This window comes from Cuculus canorus, chromosome 2 (assembly GCF_017976375.1).
Source record: "Cuculus canorus isolate bCucCan1 chromosome 2, bCucCan1.pri, whole genome shotgun sequence".
In the NCBI taxonomy this organism is placed as follows: domain Eukaryota; kingdom Metazoa; phylum Chordata; class Aves; order Cuculiformes; family Cuculidae; genus Cuculus; species Cuculus canorus.
Window position 1 is genome coordinate 144,864,786 of NC_071402.1, and position 23,528 is coordinate 144,888,313.

The 23,528-nt window shown below is 41.3% G+C and overlaps 1 long non-coding RNA gene across 4 annotated transcripts; it reads right to left on the reverse strand.

Moving 5' to 3' along the window:
* Window positions 1-575: 575 nt before the first annotated feature.
* LOC128851393 (uncharacterized) lies at window positions 576-23,513 on the reverse strand. 4 transcript variants are annotated; one of them, XR_008448755.1, is made up of 5 exons: window positions 23,425-23,513; window positions 15,040-15,158; window positions 7,599-7,837; window positions 7,018-7,214; window positions 576-4,571 (listed from the first exon to the last, which is right to left on the reverse strand). It is a non-coding gene; the product is annotated as an uncharacterized LOC128851393 (long non-coding RNA). The 4 variants fall into 4 exon arrangements; XR_008448754.1 differs by lacking the exon at window positions 23,425-23,513 and adding an exon at window positions 15,251-22,462; XR_008448753.1 differs by lacking the exon at window positions 23,425-23,513 and having other exon boundaries at window positions 577-4,571; window positions 15,040-22,462.
* Window positions 23,514-23,528: the final 15 nt, after the last annotated feature.

Consider the following 23,528-nt stretch of genomic DNA (forward strand, 5'->3'; position numbering starts at 1 on the left):
CAGAAGCAAAGCCCAGCAGGGTGCTCACCCTAACCCAAGCAACAGCTTGCAGCTAAAGGAAGGAGCAAGAGAAAGGGGCTACGTTGTAGGGCCAGGTGAGCTGGAAGTGGGAAAAGCCCTTTACTGCTGCCTGTGCAGAGCACAGGGGCTGTCAGTGGGAGATGTCTCTGGGCTGGGCAGAGCCAGCCCCGTATCACTCCTGCCCTGCCCACCCAAGAGCCAGGGCTGGGGCACCACTTTACTGGTAATCCCTCTAAAACCTTTAGCCAAGCCCTCGGTGCTGCTAGTCAAGTCCTCCCAGAATTGTGCTTTTCATCTTCCTCTTCTGTCTGGAGAAGCAGAAGCAGAAGCAGCAGGAGCTCGGCCAGGCTGGCTTAGCATCTGCCTGTTTGAGGTGGAATTTGAATCCAGTATATTAGCAAACGTCCCCCAGAAACCCTATTTGGCCTCACTATTAGTGGTCAAGGGCCAGCAGCACAGTCACAGCAGCATTTCTGTCCCTGACTTGTTTGTTTTGATGCAACAGTGACAACATGAAGAAGACAGAGTAACTATAATACAGAAATGTATTTTAATGGGATGTGCATCAGTCTCAGGAAGTACAAACAATTGTAATATGATTCTCTTCCCTCATATTTCTCCTTCCTGTGAAACCATAGCAAAAAAAAACCCTGACATCATTTACAAAAGTATGATAGGAGATGTGACTGGGATGCAGCTCTTCAGGCAAACATCCATCAGGATCCTGCACAGGAAGAATGGTATTTTGCAAGTATGTGAACTAAGCTCTAGGTAATTGCTGGGCAGATCTAAGTGTGTGAGTGAAGCAGAATATACTGCTCTTTCACTGCTGCAGGAAAAATTATGAGTCATGTAAGGAGACCCACTTACCTCAAAGCATTTGGTTTACGGAACGGCCCAACACTGAGTTGTGATCATCAACTTTCCTAAAAGCCCACAACCATTTGGAGGGTTTCTGAAAGGCTCGAGGAGTGCTGAGGAATTAAAAGAGACCCCCTCTTCAGCATATGCAAAATGTACAGTCATGTTTCAGTTCTAAAATCAGGAAGTTTAAAAATCATTGACAAAAATTTTCTGATTTGAGATTACAAAACTAAGTTACATATAATGAGATTATGAAATTAAGTTACATATAAGAAACACTTAATCTTGGTGCAAACATGTTTAACTTTATTACCCATGACCGTTGAAGTCCTAATATATTGATTGCTAAAGGCTCACAGGCATTAAACTGCTTTGCCAATTGTATGGTAAGGATCATCCGGTTCTCCATCCAATATGAACACTGAAAACTCTAAAATTCTGTGGAAACTCTAAAAACTCCAGAGTTTTCTCTAAAAACTCTGTGGAAACAGGAAAACCTGTGCTTAGCCCTGTCTTTTTCCCATTTTGATAGTCTCTGCCTTGTGAAATAATAGCCATAATATATTAGTGTCTAGTAAAATATTTTTCTGCTTTCAATACCATCACTGTATTTTGTTTAGATGCAACTGCTTCCTTTTTTAAAGCCACCAAGAAAGCCATCAAAAGAGATTTGTGTTCAATTTTCGCGCACATTTCACGCAAAAATAACTTTGATATTAGGAAGAATTGTGCCTTAAAAGCATCTTACTATATAAATGTTTATTAGCAGGTTTTATCTTTCTCTGAAGATTTGGTAACTCTTGCTCCTTGGCTGAAGACACTACAGCGAGTAGGCCATTAATCAGACTGAAATAGTAATACCTATGTTCTTGTAGAGCGAATTCAAGGGGAAAGGAAATTTACCTTCCAAATGTACTCTGCTGTAGAAAGTAGTACTGATATGACAGCTCAAAGGTGCAGTTTGTAAATCAGTGTAAAGTGTACCTAGTTTGCATGTAGTGTACACTGCTCAATTGTGTGGTATCTCAAAGCATAGGTTGGCCCTCACCAGTTCTCCTCTAAGCAAGCCCACCAGAGTGGCATCCCAGCTGCATGGGGAGCTCCCTGAAGGTGAAGCCCTCTGCCAGGCTGCCCTGCTGCCATGGCCAAGTCCTGCACATTTGCCCAAAGCCAATTGGTAATTAAAACCTGGTCCTAAGAAAAGGAAAAAAAGAAACACCAGGAAAAATAAACTGTTTATTTGTCTGAGAACCACAGGGAGAACATGGTGGAGCTGTTCAAAGAGGCATAGCTAAGGCTGATAACATTTGGTTCTCTTTCTTAGAAAGCCATGGAAAGGCAAGTGCAAGTCCCATCCTCCCCATCTCTGACCCACACCAGCTAACAGGCTATGTGGTTGGGTCAGAGATGGGGAGGATGGGACAGGATTCACTTTAGAGGAGTATGGAGAACAGGGGAAAGACTTCCTGACCATGGTCTGGTCACAAGATTCCTGGGAAATGCAGCAGAGACTACCTGATTCCTGGCAAATTGCACACACAGGTAATTGTAGTTTTTAAAGAAAGCCTGTTCTGTAACTGCCCATTTTGGAAGGAAGGAGATTTTCAGAGGACTGTGGTTTCAATTCTGGATAGCAAATCCATTTTCAGTCTGCTAGCAATGATTCCTGGTCTGCTGGGAATGAAAGGCCACTTTGGTTTTTGGTGGACCCTACGTTCTCTCTGATTGACATGGGAAAAACTGTTCAAAGCCTGGTATGCCAGGACGGATGACATTTTTCTGAACTCAGTTGCAGGATATTCTCTTGGGATAGGTGGCATAGTGTCTGACTCATCTGCTGGTAGGGAGTGCTGCTAGGTGACCACAAGTTAAATAAACTTGAATTCCTCAGCCATGACTGAGGGATAACGAGGAAAGTTCCCTTCTGCTCTGCAAGTAGCTTCTGCAGGTGTTGGACATCTGGAGTTCCCTCAGTTTCCAAGATCTGTTAACCACAGAGAAGAGAAGAGATTGAGTAGATTACTGTGATTTTGGATGATACAAGAACCCAGAGACCTTGCTGATGAACAAACGCTTTTTGTAAGTGCTAGCTACAATCATTGTTCCCATGTTAAATGGCTTTTCTCTAGTAGTTACCACTAAGTCTTTGGTTTTCATGAAAAGTATATAAGCTAAATAAGTCACCCGGTCAACACAGTCCACAAAAAAACACCCAAATAAGTTCTCAGGCATGTGAGTAATTTATTTTATCATATGTCAGGAAAACAGAATATATGTATAAAGCTACATAAGTCTGTAAAGATAACTTGTGCTGAAATACAACAAAGCATGTTCTTTCTAGTAGTTGCAGATCATAAGTGGACATTTTACAGAGAAACCTACAAAAGTTAGTTGTACTTTCTGGTAGCAATTACCTCCCACAAATATGACTCACTTCTGCAGTTTAAATGCACTGGTTTAGTGTCCCAAAATCAACAGTTTTATAAATAAATCTCTGAATCACAGGCTGAATGCCTGAAGTGTTTAAATATTTTTCACTGGCTTGGGAAGTAGTTTGCATTTAAAGCTTTTACTTTATAACAAGTTCCTAGTGAGCTGTACTGATACTAAAAGGGAGTAAATACAAACAAAAGAGGAAAGCTGCGGGGACCTCTGTAGCAGTTTTCCCAATCTTTGGTACTTCTGCTAACGTGAACTGGGATTGCCAAGTTAGATGTGCATAGGACCCAAGATGGAATCAGTTTTCCTGTTTCACACGATCCTCTTCTATGGAAAGAGGACCTGGAGCTGAGATTGCCTTGCAGCACAGCTTTCCTAGCAGAACGGGGGGCTGTTTCTAGGGGAGGCAGCGCAGATCAATTCTGTAAAGAAATGCCAGCTATCTCACTGAAAAATGATAATGAAAGGGGAGGCCTCTCCTCTGAAAGTCAACATACTACAAGGCCAAAGAAGAAAAGAATTTCACCTTCTAATCATGGGACATTATATTTTGAAAATTATAGTATTATTTTTCCTTGAATTACGCAATGTGCCCAGATGTTTTTCACCTGTTTGAGTGATGGAGAATGCACTCAGGTTTGCTTCCTGATGCTTCGCACAGAAGCGTTCCTGCAGGAGGGCTATATGCTGCTGCCACAGAGCATGCACCATCCCACTGGGAATCCATCACGCAGTTGAGGGAAGCTTCAAGACAAGAGCCTCACAAGGGGCTACTGCTGCCAAACAGGGGAAGACAACTGGTCTTTGCGGGAGCAGACTGCATCAGGCATCCTCCATCCCAACCATTGCTGCACAAAATTAGTTCTCAGTTCTTTCTGAGTTTACTTTCTGCTCTGCAGCTGCTCTCGCAGCCGGCCTGTCTGCCTGGAGCTGGCAGGATGTGGGGAAATACATCAGCTCAGCGGCCGCCAAGGGCCAGCTCCTGCCAGGGAGCGGGACTGCTGCTGGAGGTGGCTGAGCCTCCCCAGGCATGGATGGTGGCTGCTGCCACTACTTTCACCCCCGGCTGACCCATTGCTCCCAGCCGGCACGGTGGTGGAAGGATCCGGTTCACAGCCAAGGTCCAACCCATGGCAGTGCTGCACGGAGCAGTGTCCTCTGGGCTCCGGCAGGAAGTTTGCTGACAGAGCCACGCTGGCGCAGCCATGCTGGCAGCCTTATGTCATTTGGAAGCAGGGTGTGGACCACTGGAAAGAGGAAAAAGAAAAGAGTAATCTTACCTGTAGAGCTTTACCCAAAAGAAAATAATCTCTCTCAGATCAAGCATGAGTTTCTGTTACATCCTTGTGGGGATTCTTCTAGTTTCACTGTGCATTAAACTCTGATTTTCCTCAGTCAGGAAGGAGAAAAACCCCAGTCACTCCCCTATATTGCTATACCAGCACAGCTTTCTTGATTAGAGGTGACCTAAATAATACTAATCTGATCAGATATAAAAGAAGAAATACTTATACATGTAAACATGTAAAAAAGTCATGATTTACACAGTTATTTTTGCAAAACCCACACAGAAGGCAAAAAATGTAGATATGCAGCTGAAACCTCTAAACCTTCTGTCTTTATTTAATTACAAACTGTCGGTTAAAATCACAATTGAATCTGGGATTGCTGGTAAGAAGTTATGTATCATAAGTGACAGCACAGAACATGCAGTCCTTTTTATTTATATTTAATCAGAGAAAAAAAATAAAGAAAAAAAGGAAAAGGCAAGAGAACAGAAAGCTAAAGAAATAGGAGCTGAATAGAAGAAAGAAAGAAAGGAGCAGGGACATTTTAGATGCCATCCTCTCGCAATTAATCAAAGATTTCTGAAAAGTTCACGCGCAGACTCTGCTGCCTTATCTTGGCTTCTAAGTCTCAGTGTGATCTACAAAACCCCCCAGTTATGAGAAAATGCTTTCACTGCTTGGCTGACTCATTCTCAGACATTTGCCTTTTTCCTCTATTTCTGTTTCAGCTGCTATAAAGTTGCTACTGCTTCATCAACCCCACCTTTGCAGGATACGTGGATCACTGCTATTTCTGCTGCATGACCACTCAGAGACCTGATGTACCAGCTCCCTAACACAGAAAATCCTCCATCTGGGAGTTTCTAAAATATTTTGTTAGGAACAGGATGGGGATGTTATATTCTCTCAGCTTACCTCCAGCAACTGGGAAGTCTGATAACTTTGTCAAGTCTTAGTTATATCCATTTACGTTTACTTTATCTAGAAATAGTTTGTCTGAAATTATGCAGGCAAAGTTTAGAACAGAGCACATTGTTACATAAATTGTGAAGCTCCATTTTTTATGATTGTGCACAATATCATTTATTCAATTGCACAAAAACTGTATGGTGATTCCTTGTGAGCTGCAGACTCTAAGTATTGTCAGGTACTTCAACACTCATTTTCCACAAGCTACCAGGCCTGGTGCAGAGGGCAGATCACCTGAACTGATGCAAATCAGAAAAGAGTAAGGCCTCCTGATTCTCCTACTTAGAGTTTTACACTATTGTTTTGCATAAAATACTAGTGCCTTGAAGAAAATAAACAGACAATAATGAGGAAAAGTGGACTTCATCAATACAGCATATTTTTTTCAGAAACAAACAGAAAGGAGGAGAGAGGTTGCAAAAAAATTGTAGAACAGAATTATAGAATCATAGAATCATTTAGGTTGGAAAAGACCTTTAATATCATTGAGTCCAATCATTAACCTAAGCCTGCCAAGTCCACCACCAAGCCATGTCCCTAAGTACTGCATCTACTGTCACCTCCAGAGATGTTGACTTAACCACTTCCCTGGGCAGCCTTTTCCAATGCTTCATAACCTTTTTGGTGAAGAAATCTTTCCTAGTATCCAATCTAAACTTCCCCTGGTGCGTCTTGAAGCCATTTCCTCTAATTTCCTCCTGTTCTATTGCTTGTTACTTGGGAAAAGAAACCAACACCCACCTCGCTACAAATAGAAATGAGTCGGAACTTTAAAGCAGAAAGTGTGACATCAAGAGCTTCAACTAACAACAAGAATGAAGTGGAAAAAACAAAGGAGGGAGATAAACATTAACATGCTGGTGGATCACAAGATTACTGTAGCCTACCAGCCAGTATGGTCCTGAGAAATCGTAGGATGCAAAGAAGTGTTGGTGGAATACAGGGAAAATCCAAGCTCTTGTCCAAGGCATTGGTGACACCTTTCCTGACATCTTTTGAATAACTGACTTGCTTAGATTCAGAAAAGACAAAGTCAAATTGGAATAGGTGCAGAGGAAGTCTACAAGGTTAAGCAGTTTATTTTATGAATAAGCTACTTTATAAGAATAAAAAACTTGCTAAATAAAGGCAGGAAAGAGGTATAATATCTCTATTTAAACCTCTCCTTTCAGCCAGAAAAGGAAAAAAATTATTGATGCTAAAGAAAAAGAAAGAGCACAGGTTTAGGAATGCTATAGCAATGAAACACATTTGAAAACCCACACTGGTTTTTCCGAACAATGCTTGAGGGCTGTGCAGGCACACCAGTCTTCCCAGAGCCAAGTCAGAGATCTGTGACCAAGCACAGACAGGCCCAGTTAAATGAGTCCAGAGGCAGAGGGTAAGGTGAAAGAGCTGGCAGATTACCAGTATTTGCTGTGCCCGAACTACTTACCTAATCCTGTCCATTCCTACCCCTTAATCAGCCTTATAAAGAGTCTGAAGCCACAGAGTGCTTTAAGAGCTTACAAAAGCTGCCCATTTATTGTGGAGTTCTTCTCCAAGGGGAAAGCAGGATTCTCTTTGGTACGCTGAGAAAGACTGTTTATCCACTCTTGCATCACAAGTCTACGAGTTGGAGGCAAAGGGTGCCTAAAATATAAACACACTGAGGCTTAGGCTTCAGGGAACAGAGCTCCCATACAGTCTTCCCTGCTGCTCTTGCAGACTGTGGTTGCTCTGCCATCTCCTCTGAGAACAAACGAGTTGCTAAACATCACATTTCTCATTGAGAACAGGGAGTTCCTGCACAGGTTGTGCCCTAGGCATAACCACAGCACAGCACCCTCTGTCCTTGCCCTCTCTCACCTCCCTGCAGAGAGGCGAGGCGTAGCTGGGTTCCTATTTTTGCTCATTCTACAGAATGCCTGAAAGGGAAGAGAATTTTCTTCACAGTGAAAAGAGATTTGAAAGAAAAGAAATGATCCCTGATTCAGCTAAGGTAGGTATCCTCCCTATACGTGTTTAGACACTTACTGTAGATGCTCCAAGCCTTGCTCCTGGTGTGTCATCTGTCTCTCCAATGCTCTGTGTAGACATTAGCCTTCTACTTGGAATCACAACCATGCAATGCTTAAAGTGGCGATTGTGCTGTCCCCAGATCTGTCTGCAGTGACAGAGGGGACAGCTGAGTAACCGGTGGAGGCAGGAGGCTGGCACATCACTGTAAGAACGCAATCCAAAGCAGTGAAGAAAATGGAGTCTGATTAATGCATCTGCAGTGTAAAAAATAGACAGTGATTGTCCTTTGTTTCCCTATTTGTGACTATGCAATGTGGATTTGATTACAGCGGCCTGAACTCAGCAGATTTTCTCCCCGTGAACAGTGGAAAACATTGACGGTCTATTTACAAGGAATTTCTGGGAAGCCTGTTGCACATACATATCAACAACTACTTGCTTGAATGGTTTTTATTTAGTAGGGTTTTCAAAAGCATATGGAGAAAATTTCTGTTGTGGTGCATTTAACCTAGCAATGTGTCATGCCTGGAGGAATAAGCTCTTAGGAGTTACAATGCTTTTGTATCTGTGCAAAGTGTGCTGCTGGAGGGATGTGTACTTGGGCTCTTGTGGCTGTGTGGCTCTGGGCCTGTGGCTGGATTGTACCTTGCTGAAGAGTTCAGCCTGTATGTAGGTAAGACTCTGTGCACGACTTGCATTTGCTAAGATTTTTTGTGCAAGGCCTTGAGTTTTATAACATTTTTTTATGACATTTGCTCTTTGGAACAGTATCTACAATATGTTCATTTTCCTTTTACTCCAAGCTACAGCAATCCTCCTAAAATGGCATTACATAACACAGCACATCTGGCCTGGAAAAGGACAGTTCAAATGTTCTCTATCTGGGTTGCGATCATTATTTTAATGTAGGTCTAGTGAGGGGATTTGAAGACAGATAATGTCTCTAAAATTTGAAACATCCTACTGTGTCCTTTTATGGTATTTGTTTTAACTGATCTTTATTTTCACATCAGAGGAGAAGTCCTTCAGAGCTGACACAGAGGAGTAACACAGACTACAAGCAAGATGTGTATAAAGTCTGCAGGGACCCAATATATATCGCACTTGTGCTTAGATGAGTGAGAATTGCAGGCCTGAGACCCCACAGCACTTGGATACATTTGAATTTCTGATGACTTGCTCCCTCGCAAGTAGTTTCTGAATTTCCTTGTGTGCAGCAGCAAGCCTGAACACACAAAAACAAGGTCACTGTTATTCTGACATTTTTTAGTTCAAAATAACTCAGTAGCTGATGCAACTCACTTTCAATAGTACATCCTCAAATTATTGTTCTAAAAGCTTCCTTAAAAATTAAGGGACTTTTCTGTTTCCCTATTGAAATTTACAGCGGTCTTTTCAGTGAGGAAGAAACTAATCAGGGTCCCAAATCTAAAAAGCCTTTACACAGACAGTTAACCAAAACAAAGTTAAATATACAAATTAAGTCTTTGCAGGAATCCAACTCAGCTAACCATAAAAGAGAAGTTAGAAAATTTCACTATGCCATCCAAAGCTCAGAGCAAACCAAAACCTTGAGACCATTTAGCAACTAATGTCAATTTAATCAAGTTGTAAGCACATAAAACACTAATTTCTCAGCCAGCACTGTGATCCTCAGTGCAGAGGCAAACCTTCATGATCTTTCCAAACAGGTCTCACAAGTTATTTAAAAGTGCATACGAATTATTTATAGTTGAAGTATTTCTCTTGTTTCTCTTTCAATGAAACTCATATTTGAAATTTTTATAGGCTTAAAAAGCACCATTCAGCCTCCTTAAAGAGCTTACTTTAACAACACAGACTGACAAATACAGTGCAGTCACAGCACAGCAGGTAAATAGGAAGGACAAATATATACATGCATACATGCCATGTGTAAGGCAATGAATGTCACATCGGGAAACAAGAGGGGGAACTGAAAGAGAAAAGACTGGGAAATAAGCAGAAGAGGAAAGGAGACAAGGATAAGCACTAACAGCCTGAGTCAACATTAACAAGAAAAGACTCCCTGGAGGGAAGAGGTCCCTTTCTCAGGACTTCTGTGTTTATTGATTCAAATAAAAGAAGATAGATACCATATTGTGGACCGGTTTTCTAATTAGAAAGCAAATTAAAAACTGTAATTAAAACATCTGATTTAAAGAATGCGTGAAAAGCAACCTTATTGTTTTGACTGTGATCTGTTTAGTCTACTTTAAACTTTTTAGAAGCTCAGTATCAGAGGTTATGGAACAGATGGAAAAAAATACTGCCAGCACATTTTTTTCCCCTTAAGTTAAATAATAGGACATGCAGTAGGCAGACACCACCTAGGTGGTAGACAAACCTTGATTTAGCTTATAGAACTTGTAAGCAATATACACATCATGATTTTTAATTACTGAAATCAGTAACGTGTTTGGTCTGAAAAAATACCAAACACAACTTCCTAGATTATTTTAAGATGCAGCAATGTGTTGAACTTGCACATCAAAATAAGTCCCAGTTCACATTGTTTATTCTTCTCTGGTTTATATAGAAGTCATGCTTTCTGCACACTGTATATCAGCTACATAGCCAATGTCATTAACCGTAACATAGTCTTCAACAAGGTTTTGAGGCTCTCCGGTGTCCCTGACATGCAGGGACGCGCTCACAGCTTGCAGCAATCACGACTAAGTTGCATACATACTCCCACGAGATTTTCTAAGTCCAACGAAGCCACAAGAACATATGTGTTTGCACTTGATCCCACACTTAAGCTCACCACAGGAAAAGCTGCTCAGGCTTGCTCTAAGCCTGCAGTTAAATGGAAGAAGACAGAAAACCTCTAGGGCCTGACCCAATATCCACCAGCATCTTGGGGAGTCTTGGCAATGATGGCACTAGTCTGTTGGTCAGGCCCCTTGGTATTCAGTGTACAGCACACCCAACTCCAAGAGCTGTTTCCAAACCAGGAGCAATACACCTTATTTAAAATCTGTTGGTTTGTGACCTTATCTCCAAATCCTCCCCTGGGAAAACAGTAGTGTGAAACCCCAATATCTTAATTTATTGACATACGGAGTAACCTGTAAAGGAAAACAAATACATTTGCTGTCTTATCAAGAAAAAAAAAGATTGGCATTGCTTCTGTAAACAATAGTAAGGCTGTTTTTTTACCAGTGATAATGCAGGTTCTATGTTTTTTTATTTCTTAGAAGATTTTATTGATGACAGAAAAAAAACTAATAGGAGAATCATAAGAGGACAATGAAGACCAGAAGGGAATTTTACTTTGGTAGAGTACTGAGAAAGCTTCAGAACCAGAGCCTCTGACTATGGCACATCAATAATACCTCTGTTTGGTAGCAATGGGCTGGATATTAAAACCATATCTAATGAAGAACGGAGCTAAGATGTAGAGCTATATACAGAGTATGTCGATTGATCCCTACTGACCAAGATCCCAAAATTTTACACATCATTGATATTTTTGTTTATATGGTTGAATATACCAGTTCCCAAAGATCATTTGGTAATGCCTTCTAGGAAAACACCCAGGAAGAAGTCACTCAGTGTCATAGGTTTAGTTTTACAGCAATGTTAAAGACAAAATTCACTTATAAGACAGAGAATAAAGTCTACACTTCTGAAGTTCTGTCTATATTGGGGAATTTAACCAGTAAAATAGGGAAGCAAAATAACTTTATACACTCCACCAGCTAAGCCCACTAATGTTAAAATTGCTGGGAGGTTAAATATGTACATAGTTCTGCTGCGTCTCAGCAATTTTACTGGTGGATCCATCAGGAGTTCCTCAGTGCTCTAATTCTGTCCCTGCTTTGGAGCATGCTTGAAGTAGATGGACTTTTTTATTTTTTCTTTTTTGCTAAATATACTGAGATTTTCCACAGAAAGCAGGAAAAAACATCCTAACAAGAGGGTGATATCTTTGCTAAATTTTAAGCAAGATAGAGCTTCTCTATATGGTAAAAACAATGTATTTTTGCTTAATTGCTTTATAGATACTGATGAACAATTTGCTGAACTTCTTGTTCATTCTCTACTGTATCCCTCTCAGAAAAGTCAGATTGCAGGAGATATCCAGAAAGGGAAACTCCGGCCTAATCAGTTAAAATTTAAACCAACCAACACCTGAAATTATAGCCAACTAAAACCCACCTTTTATAATGGAAATGTCAGACATCCTTAATTATAGGTTACCCCCAGTTCTGCCTACAAAGACTAATTTTAGTTTCATACATAGAAATGAATGGAGTTTAGGGAGGAAAAAAAAATCCATCTATTAAATCCAAAATCCAGGCTTCACCTTCACTACCACTCTGCTTCAGGCCAGCTAAGCTGCTGCAGAATTCCCACTCGACTTGTTTGCTGTGGTTACACAGTCCTGTGTTATTTCCACTATCTCACACACAGAGCCAGAAGAACTTGGAAGATGAAAAGGCTTTTGCTTTCAAATATTTTCATTTTAAAAGAGGAAAGCTAAGTGTAATTCTGTTAATGCATTATTATATTGGAGGGACTGCTGAAGTCAGGAAATTCCAAGTCAATGTTATATTATATTCATTGTGCAGATGTACCATTTTCTACTCCCCTTTTCCTTGTTAAATATAACCTGTTGTGGTCTATTTTTTATTACAGAATATGCAGTGGGACAGTTTCTGCAGTAATGCTGGAATCACCATCCAGGGGAGATTACTTACATCTGAAAGTGTAAAAAGTGGCTGAAAGCAAGGCAGTTTGTACCAGAAAATGAAAATTATACTCCATTGGACCTTTACTGCATAGATTCATTTTGAGTTTTCTGGGAGGTGTCCCTGATGTCGCACTACAGGTAGCTCTGTTATTTTTTGTAACACTGTGTGTTACTTAATCAAAATTCTGGAGATGACTGAAAATTGTCTTGCTCTTTATTTGTTCATCACTATTTATAGAGTCATAGAACCATAAAATCGTTGAATGGGTTGGATTGGAAGGGATGTTAAAGATCATTCAGTTCCAACCTCCCTGCCATGGGCAGGGACACCACCACTGGATCAGGATGCTCAAAACCTCATCCAACCTAGCCTTGAACATCTCCAGGCATGGGGCATCCACGACTTCTCCAGGCAACCTGTTTCAGTGCCTCACCACTCTCAACATAAAAAAATTCTTCCTAATATCTAAAATAAATCTATTCTCTTTCAGCTTTTTAAAGATTTTTTTAAAATGTGTTTTTTCATTACCCTTACTCCTGTTGCTGCACACCTAATTTTGAAGCACTTAATTCCAAGCTACTTAGGGATAAAAAGTAAGGATATTTAAAATGAGAAAGAAAAAAAACCGAAACATGCACACATACAAAACCAAACCAAAACAAACCTCCTAAAGTCCCAAAACTGAACCCAAACAAAACCCAACCCAAGGGTTCTCAAGCTGCTGATGCTGACTTAAAGTCCAACCTTTTCTTCCCAGACATAGGTCACAATCCTGCCTCAAGGCATTTCCTAATTGAAGATCCTTAATTACTGCTGATGCTTTAAGAGGCCTTTCCGACCTGATCCGGCTGCTTTGCATGCTGAGCAGGGCGCTGATGGAGCCGGAGCAGGGCAGCGAGGCAGGGGTTGGCATCAGCCCCTCTGTAGCCCCGTCCCCTCGAAGCTGGAGGCTACTGAATGCAAATCAGATGAGTTTTCAGAAACGTCGGGTTTATGGCTCTTTTAACCAAGCAGAAATTAAACACTCGAAGGCAGTTTCTTTACGTGCTGTTTCAAGCCTGTTTTTAGACAGCACTGTACCAAAAAAGCTCTTTTGCTGGCCTCTCTCCCCAAAGCATATTTTGTTTTTCCTCTGGTTGCTTCTCTCTGCCTTTGTATGAGCAGCTTTGCAGGCTGTGTGCCAGTGACACCCACTTCCACCCATCCCTCCTTCCATCTGCAGAACTGACTCCAGACAACACTGTGTATCATTAAGTTTGGGGCAATGGATTTATTTCAGCTGTGTCACTCCAAGAAAGGATCATAACTGCTTTTTGCTTTTTATTGCCCTTAGATGAATGAAAGGTAACTACACTTCGATTACTCTCAACAAGTTACACTGAATCACTCTCATAATTACATAAATTGCTACAGAATATGAAATTTATTGAAAAAATAATCAGATACCATGTGAATCAATTTAAGCAAGGAGAAATGGATACTAAGAAGGAGCAACTGGATGTGCAAAAGATACATCACTGATGCTGGCAAATTGTATAGTAACACCCACTACAAACAGCTCTGTAGGGGCTTGCAGGAGATTAATTTGTCACCCTAAAAAATTCTTCTCCAGTAGAAGTCCTGTGAATGGAACCAATAGGGGTGAAGCTGCACATAGCCTGCAATTCCAGTTCTCGGGTACTGTGGGCCATGGGCCCTCTCCTTACATTTTTCCTGGATATTCAAAGGAAGAACCCATGAAAGCACTCCAGCCCTCCTGCTTCCTTCCATCATTTCCTCAGATCCTCAGCCGTAATTAGGACTCACAGGAGAGAATCTGTATTCACTTAACGCTGACTTGTCTCAGCAGAATATGGTGAGGCACATGCCAAAAACCACCTCAAAGAGACCTGCTTTCTGGGGAAGAGCCTCCTGGCTCTTCTTTTAAGAGCCTTCTGTAGATTCCCTCTCAGGGAAGAGCTGGATGAGCACCACTGTCAGGTGAGGAGGGAACATGGTTTGTGTGGCAGATACACCACCAGCAAGCGTCTGACAACCAGTCAGATGGACTCTGTTTTGGAAACACATTGTGAGAGCTTGACAGAGCAGCACCAAAAATTTCATAATGAAAAATGATAACAAGGAGACTACCTTTAGCCTTGTAACCTAATCCCTTATGGGAGAGGCACGAAGACAAACCTAACACTCTTTTCATCGTTTATCTTAACCCCTAAGATGTCTTAACACATATCATAATCAATATATCTTAATCTTCATGTGTTTATTACTCTAATAATATTTAAATATGTCATTATTATTATTAAATGACTGCTCCTTGTTGTTTTCTGCACAACACTAAGCCAGTAATTTCTTAAACTCTTTGACTTTCTCTAGACAGGAAGGTTATACTTATTTAGCATCTAACAAAGCAGTTTAGCTTTCATCTGATACTGCTTTGCATCTTGCTTCAATATATACTGATTAAATATTGCAAGCTGAAATATTCTTTCTAATATTGGAATGATGTTTGTTCTTATAACAGGATCACAGATGGTCAGATAACAGAAGAGAGGTCTCTCACACTGAAATGTATATAAACTTAAAAATCAGAGATTAGTAGTGCCTAAAATCAAATGGCATCTTCTAATGGGAGAGCCAGAAAACGATTGCTATAACACCACCCTAAAACTTACATCCTTGGGCTCCATATCAATGTCCTGATATGAATTAATCCCTATGTTTTCTTTTTGAGATCATACCTGTAACTAGGAGGTAGGAAAGGCTCTTGAAGAGTCTGCTTATGGACTGCAGTCCAAGGAGTACTGGATCCTCTTGAGGAAGCATGTGCCTTCCCATGACTTCAGGGGGTGATGGATCTCTGTAATGAAACAGCAGGCTTACCTTTCATAAACTATCTAGGAAAATACAGAAAAAGCCATATGGCATCTCCTAAAATTAGATATCACTTACCATAGTACCTAATTGCAAGGCCACAGAGCCTACATCTGCTGGAAGTGCACGTAGGATGAAATGTCAAACGCGTATGTAGATCCAAGTAGGAATGCAAAAGGGAAATTAGGTGGTTTTGCTATTATTTTAATGGAGAAAGAAAGAGGTTCCTGATGAGTTTGTGGAGATTCTGATGCGGAAGAGGAAAAGGTTTGGAGATATCTGAATCTTTTCACAGCAGGAAAGTGGAATGAAAAGTACTTAGAGATTTTCTGTTGCCTACACCCCCACGTTGCTCCCCTGTAGAGATGCAGAGATGTATACCCTTAGCTGGTATTTGTCATTATAGTAGATGCTGTTGGAAAAAAAAGTCCAGATGAATCCTGAAACACTCTTCTCAGTCAAGGAATTTTCCATGCTGTGATTTTGGCTAGTTTCTCAAAGCATTTGGGAAGCCAACTCTGATGAACAAAATGTGTCTGCCATGATGTATGACCTTCCATATAGTGCATGTCATATAAGTCAGAATCAAACTTAAGCATCTGCCTAGAAATGTCTTCTGTGGAAATTCCAGTATTTTCTTCAGAGTGGGGTTTGCATAACCTGCATGATTAGGGTTTGGGAACTATTTTGAACAAGGAGGAAAGACAGATTAGTACACTGCCAAGTGAGACATCTTCTCAAGGCATAGGAAGAGATGGGGTAAGATAGCTAAGATAATATGGGATAAAAATTAAAACACTATGACTGAAAAGAGAAGTATTAATTTTTCCATTCTGTAATGTTGCTATCCATGCTGGATATAGCTGGAACAGCCGAAAAGAACATTGGTCATACACGAGGAAGTGGTAACCTCCTCAGTCACATCAAATAAACATGAGAAAGACTGAGTCTGCAGCTGCCGGTCCAGCGTGGTACTTTTAATTTGAACTACCACTGTTTTCAGTTTGCTAATACATGAGGATTTGAATAGCAGCCTCGGCTGTGGTTGTAGTAATCTCCTGGGGAGGATAGGGCAGGCAGATGTGGGTATAACCAAGGGATCATGAATCTAGGCCAAGCTCATGACTTTGTGACCTTCCTAATCCTTAAAAATAGCTTTATGCATATGTGTGTGTACACAAACAGACACAATGTAGTAACAGATATACATCATAATGTTATCTAAAATTGTTTTACATATTTTTTAGTATTCTGAAAAATAAGAAAAGATCTGCTTTTGGTCATCCCCACAGTTGTCTAGGTCTTCACTATACCTAACCATCTACAGATCTTCAAACTCGTTTTTTCTCTACCTCGCTGCTCCACAGAAACTGATTTGGTCCATTCAGAACATGCCCTGCATGCATGAAGTGTTGGGTATAATTCATCTTTAATAGGAAAGCCCAGTAGTCACTGAATTCTTCGAGGATATTAAAAAAAACAAGGTTCGATTCTATCCTCTCCTCAAAGAAATCAGAATCATTATCATTTACCATTGATACCAATTCACCTTCCTAAGGACAACAGTTCAGAAGGTCTTCATCTGTGTTGACAAATGTTTTTTATTCCTATAAAATACTTGAACCAGTCATTGAACTAGAGAAAGATTATTACCTAACAGTCAGAACAATTATTTAAGTGGTGAGAGAGGCAGAGAGTATTTCAAAGTACTTCTTTGAAGATGACACAGGAGCTCTTCTCCTTCCAGTACTTACATAGTTAGTCAGCATCATTAAGAGAAAATGAAAGGTCTTCAGAATATCTAAAGACCAGTGATATAGGGTACTGCCTAGCACAGACATCTCTGTTCAAACCTCCCCAGTAAGAAGAGGGAACCAAATAAAGGGATTTTTCAAATCATTTGTTTCGTGGAAGCCCCTAGACCACCTGCTCTCTTTGTAACAATAGCTCTAATCCAAGCTTTTAATACTTGGGTAAAAAATGACATCTATTTGATCGCACATAAAATCTTTTTAGGCTTTTATTTTCATGAGAGGAAAAAAAAAAGTTTATTGTTTGGATCCATCCAAACTAGGCTTTCCTTGTTTGGTCTTGCAATCAAAAACTGCTGATATGCATAGCCTTACATGAGAATCATAATCCTTTTCCAATTCTTTATCAACACATGATCATTCTTGCACTGAATTGCTTATTCCATGCTCCAGTAAACTAAACTCAGATAGAATTACACTAGATTTTTGCACAGCTTTATAGTGCAAACAAATTTGGTCTGTGCATCTGATTTTCAAACATATTGTTATCCTTATAAATACCATACATTTGTATCTACCAGACAGACCTTTAACTTGGCAAATAGGAGAATCAGACCAACTATGCAGAGTACACCAAAGCTTCAGTTCACATCTCAGAAAATAGCCATTCCAATATCCATGTTTCTCCATATGGCATTGACCGATGATTTGTTGTTAAACAAAATTAGACTTTCAATTGTATCTATTTGTTTGTTTTGGTAGACTCTCATTCTTTTTTTCTGTTTGTCTTTATGTTAATTCTGGGTATTCAGAATATGTGTTGCAAGCTTCAGTACTACAGCAGCTCCAAAACAGCAGCTTCCCTTTGTGTATGAACAAACAGTTCCTGCAAAAGTATTACGAGCTTCACAGTGAGAAAAAAACAAAAGACAAATGAACAGCATCTAACATTAGAATGTGTTCCAGCAATTAAAAGACAGATGTAAATAAGAAGAATGTGCAATGAAATAATTAAGAAATCAATTTTAAGTTGGGATTTAAAAAGCTGAGTGAGCCAGCTGTACAGATACCATAACAAAGAGAGTAGCTCCAAATAAGCAATTGCAGAAGACTGTGAGACAGCAAACAGCAAGAGGCTGGAGAGCAGAACTAAATCAGAAACAGTGTAAGTTACAGAAGGAAACAAACATGAATCATATGGGAAAAAATTCACAATACATTAGTGTTTAATTAGATAATATAATGGATAAGGACACTTAAGCAGAGTCATCATAAACAAAGATGAATGGAAAATGTGCTCCTAATAAAACTGGGTAGTCTAGCTGCACTACAACTGTAATTTGATCAGTCACAAGTTTGGATGTAATTTAAAGCAAAAAATAATATTTTGACACAGTATTCTGCTACTGCATCTAGTAGTAGAAAAGAAACTATTGATGTAGACCTTCTCAACTGAAGTTCCGGGTATTTTGAAAACAAATTAAACTCACAACTGTTCACAATCCAACACTTCTACCCAAATTTGCATTCCAATTCCACTTTGAACAGGCAAGATTTGCCTTTTGGATTAAGAATGTGGAATGACCTTTTCAAATTCTTTTTTTAAAATAATTTTTTTGCTTGTGTGAAGGCTCTGAAGCAGAGATCACATCTAAAGTTAAAATTAGCATAAGAATGGAATTGTAGGTCCTGGTTATGTTTTCATACGTCTATTTTATGCAACATACCAACCTGACATAGGTATCAGCAGAGGTTAATTGCTTTCAAGAGAAAAACAACACGCGACAAGTAGGGCAAAAGGAGAGCAAGAGAAACAAAGCGGTTTTGAAGGCCTTTGTGATCTTCACAAACACTTTTTCATAACAAGGAAGATTTTTCAAAAGTCAGTTGCATATACGTAAGTCATTACAGCTACATATAGCTACGTACATGCTGATGTTTTCTGGCAGTTTGCATCCTTATACTTAAATCTTTCAAGCAGGTACAGCGTTCTCAAGTCGTGCAAGACATGACAACTTATAAGGAATAGCTTTAAATGAACAAATAAATTCATGGTAAAGTACAGAAACAGGAAAAAAAATGATAAGCTGAGAACAATTTATCTTGATAAATATTAACAAATTCTGCTCTAAGTGAATGTGCAAATTTCAAATGTCTTTACCATTTTTTGAGACTGTCCAAAATCCCAGGGTACACCTTCAAAACTTCTTACATTCACTTGGAAGCAAAAATAGAAATCGCAAGACCATCTGGGTCTAGGGGTACTAAAGCTGTATGTTGGTATCTTTAAAATCCACATTTATTCAAGATTAGTTCTTCAGCTAGCTGCAGTCAAGCAGAATATTTCAGGGTCATTGTTCTAGTAAATCTTTCAACTACAATTTTTATAGGGGAGCAAAAGTGTATTTCCAAAAAGGAAAAAAAAATCATCAACTGAAAAGTCAATTTTAGGAACCGACACTCCAAGAAAATACAAAGAATTGAAAATAAAGTTTCACTAATGGAAAGTAGAAAAAAAAAAGTATTTCCACAAACCAGAAATGAAACAAGAAACAATTCACTGAGTCATTTGCTAGTGTAATTCTAAATTCATTCAACTAAATGAACACCATTAAATCTAGAATACTCAAAACAGGATGTGCAACTTCATTTCATAAACATGAATAAGGAGTAGGCATACAAACAGAGGACTGAATGTTTTTATTTAATAATACATACGCAAGAGATCATAAACCATAACACAACACACATGACTATTTTTAAAACAGCAAAATCTGTCCGTAATAATCAGTAACTGGTTTTCAAGCATCCATACTCCAGTGTGACTACTGAAGTATTTTAATTCCTGTCTTCAGACAATGGGAATAAATTTAAAAAATGGTGAAGTATGGCAGCTATGCAATCTGACATTGCTACTACATTATACCTGTTTAGATTGACTCAATTCCCACAGAAATTATGTCACTAGAGACAAACTGATTGTTATGGATGATCACCATCTTAGAATTCTTCCTTTAAAGAAACATATTGTTAAGCCTGATACATTTAGGAGGATGCAGAAAATATATTACTTTCCTAGGATTTTGCAAATTAGTACATTAATTAATTCTTGAGAAGTCAGATTGAAAACTGTGCACCATAAGGTAAAACAGGATTTTTCATTCTTGCAGCACAAACCAGTTTAAGTTACATACACAATGTGAAGAAGAAGGTATTAGGTCAAACCACTCTGACACTGGCTGCATCCTTACTTATGATGCTTTTTAGCACAGTAAATAATGGGAACTTTGTATACAAAGACATGAAGTGCACAGTTGCTTGGATTAAATTCATAAAAGTTTAAAAAACAAAACCTCAAAAATCAACACATACGTGTATCTATTTACGAGTTGTGAATGAGACGCTTTCCACAATGAATAGTGATAGGAGTAATTGTTAACTTGATGCAAAACACTATCCTCTGGTTTTTTCAAGTTTCTAGACCTCCTTGGTACCAAAGATAACATATACAAAATTTGCTTTGGTTTTCTCTTCTCATTTATCAAAACTAAAGCAGTGTAAAGCTAGCAATGCTCCTGCCAGTTTCAGTCCTGCTCTTCAGAAACTACTGAGCAGCAAGAGTTGTCACTAGTTTCTCCTAGCTGCTTGGAAATCTCAAGAGACACCATGCTCAAACAGACACCATGGCTGTTTGAAAGAGCAATAACAAACACCAGGAGACTGTTTCTGTCCTCATTCTGTTAAGAAACATAAATTGCTCCAAATGAAGAGACAAGGATTCTTATCCAGAGGTGAAAGGTGACAAAACTCAATGAAAACAACTTACTTGAAAGTCACTTAAAGAGGGGCCTAGAATTTTGCGTGGGCATGCAGGGCATGCATATTGTTACAAATCTTCAAATACATTTACATACACATCAATATTTTTATTTTTGCAACTACCTTCTAAAACACAACAAATTTTAAGGAACTGAAAACTAAACATGAAAACCTATACACATCCACAGAATGACAAAAATACTAAAAAATTCCAAAACACCTTAAGCTCTCATGTCCAACCATTTTCATTCCCACAGCTATCTTTTGTACAAAAACTCAACAAACAAGAATGTTGAAAGCAGGACTAAAACAAGATTCTCCCTTAAACTTTGCAATTCACTCACTCAAAATTTGATGACAAGTTTTGTTTTTATCTTTTAGTTGGTTTCACGTTGTGGTTCTTAGCTACCCCTTTGTTTGGGGTTCAGTATCCCCAGCTAATGCCAATTCTAATGCTTTTCAACGACTTCTATTAGTCCATCAAACACAGCAATGGGATAGTTTGATTTGCTACCCTTCTTTAATGCCTCAGATAGATCCTCATTAAACTGTTGAAGTCAGCAGGCGGTTCATGCTGGGTAAAGATACGCATGTAAAAACACTACACCTAAATTTACCAGTTTCTGAGATATATTAGACAAACAATTTGTACCCGTAAAGACGGGCAACAACTGTTTCCACATGATTACCCACCTCCACAATTCAAGTACATTTCTGAGTACAATTAATTTTGAAAAAATCCCTTTAGCTCTTTACCTAACTCTGTATCCCTTTTAGCCTGATACATCTTTTCTAAGCATTTCTGATCGTATTGATTTCTGGGGAAGCTTCAGATGTCAGGAACTGCCACAAACTGCCAGTGTTCAATTGTTCCTTTCCTAGAGATGCATTATGCTGTGATATATTACAGCGTGTGAACACGACACGTGGAGACAGATAGACGCAGCATAGGTAAGGCCTCGAAATTCAGTAGTCCATCAACTACTTATTAAAAGTATCCCATTAACAGATATGCTTTCACTGAAATCTAATTTGTTTGGATAAAAGCATTCCCCAGAAGCATAGAACTATAAATTCTATAGAATCATCTCAGGATAAGAAAAAAGAAATTATTATAAGAAAGCCTAGAAACAAATGGGAACATAAGAAATTATTTTATTGCCTGAAGTGAAAAGTGAAAGGCAACAGTAAGTAAACAGTAGGAGCGTTTGATGGCAATGTTTTAATTGTTGATACAATAAATATGTTTATTGAGTACAAATCAGTTGTTTTTATTATCTGTAACAATGTTTCCCTTCCCTTTCTTTCTTAGGACATAAAACGTTATATCGTTTCTCCTCCTCATAAAAGCAGTAAGCTTGGTGGAGCGAAGCCCCAGGAGGACAGAATTTACACAGGGTGGGAGCAGGAGGGCTCTCGCCCGGCTGAGCGTTTCCCGACGAGACCTGGACGCGGGGCTGAGGTCAAGATGCGTCCCGGCCGGCGCTGCCAGCGCTTCCCTGTCGGCTGCCGGCAGGGCAGAGGGGACCCAAGCGGGGAAGGGGCGGCACCGGCTCGGCCCCCGCTGCACCTAGGGCGGCTGCCGGGGCGGGGCTCGCCGGCGGGACCCTCCCTTCGCGCCCCGGGACCCCCCTTGCCGCCCGTCGTCCCACGGGGACCTTCCTCTGCAGTCCCTGCCCCACGGAGACTCCCCTCACTGTTCTCTCTCCCTCCTTGGGGATCCCCCCCTCACCGCCCCGGGAACCCCTTCACTGCCCCCACCGGGATCCCTCTTCCCCGCCCCGCAGGGAACCCTCCCTTACCGCCCCGCCCCGTGGGGATTCCCCCTTCGCCGCCCCCCGCCTGATGGGGATCCCCTCCTCACTGGCCCCCCCACAGCGGCAACCCTCCCTCACCGCCCCCGACACTGTCTCCGCTCCACGGGCATCCCCCTCACCGCTTCACGGGGACCCCCCCCTCACCGTGCTCCGCGGACTCCCCCTTGCCGACCCCCTCCCCGTCCCTGCCCCACGGGGACACCCCCTCCCCTCACTGTTCCCCCCTCCGCCGTTCCCGCCTCACGAGACTTCTCTCCCCCTCCTCCGCGGACCCCCCCCTCGCCGTCCCGCCCCCACTGTCCCCGCCCCGCGAGGATCCCCCCTCCCCGCCTCATGGGGATGCCCCCCTTACTGTCCCCGCCCCACGAGGACCCCCCCTTCCCCGTTCCACCGTAGTGGGGAAGCCCCCATCACCGCCCTCCGTGGACTCCCCTCGCCGCCCCCCTCCCCTCACTTTCACCGCCTCATGGCTCCCCTCTCACTGCCCCCCCCCCCCCCCGAGATCTCCCCTCACTGTCCCCGCTCCACGGGGATCTTCCCCCCGCCTCACGAGGACCTCCCCTCACTGCTTCCCCCCTCAACGGGGATCCTCCCCCACTCTCACCGCCCTACAGGGACAACCCCCCCCCCCCCCATCCGCCTCACGGGAACTCTCCCCTCACTGCCCGCACCCACCCGGGAATCCCCCCCTCACCGTCCCCGCTCCACGGGGAACCTCCCCACCCTCCCAGCCTCACGGGGACCCCACTCACCGCCCGTCTCCCCACGCGTATCCCCCCGCTGCCCCCCTTTCGGTGCCCGGTCCCCGTGCGATGCCCCCTCCGCGATGCACCCTCCCCGCCGACCCCCCGGCCGCCGCCGGTACCTGCGGCCGCAACTTTTTTCCCCCGCCGCCGTTTAAACGTCCTGCCGTAAAGCGCCCGTCTCCCCTAGCAACAAGGTTCCGGGCGAGCGCTAGGTGTAGGAAGG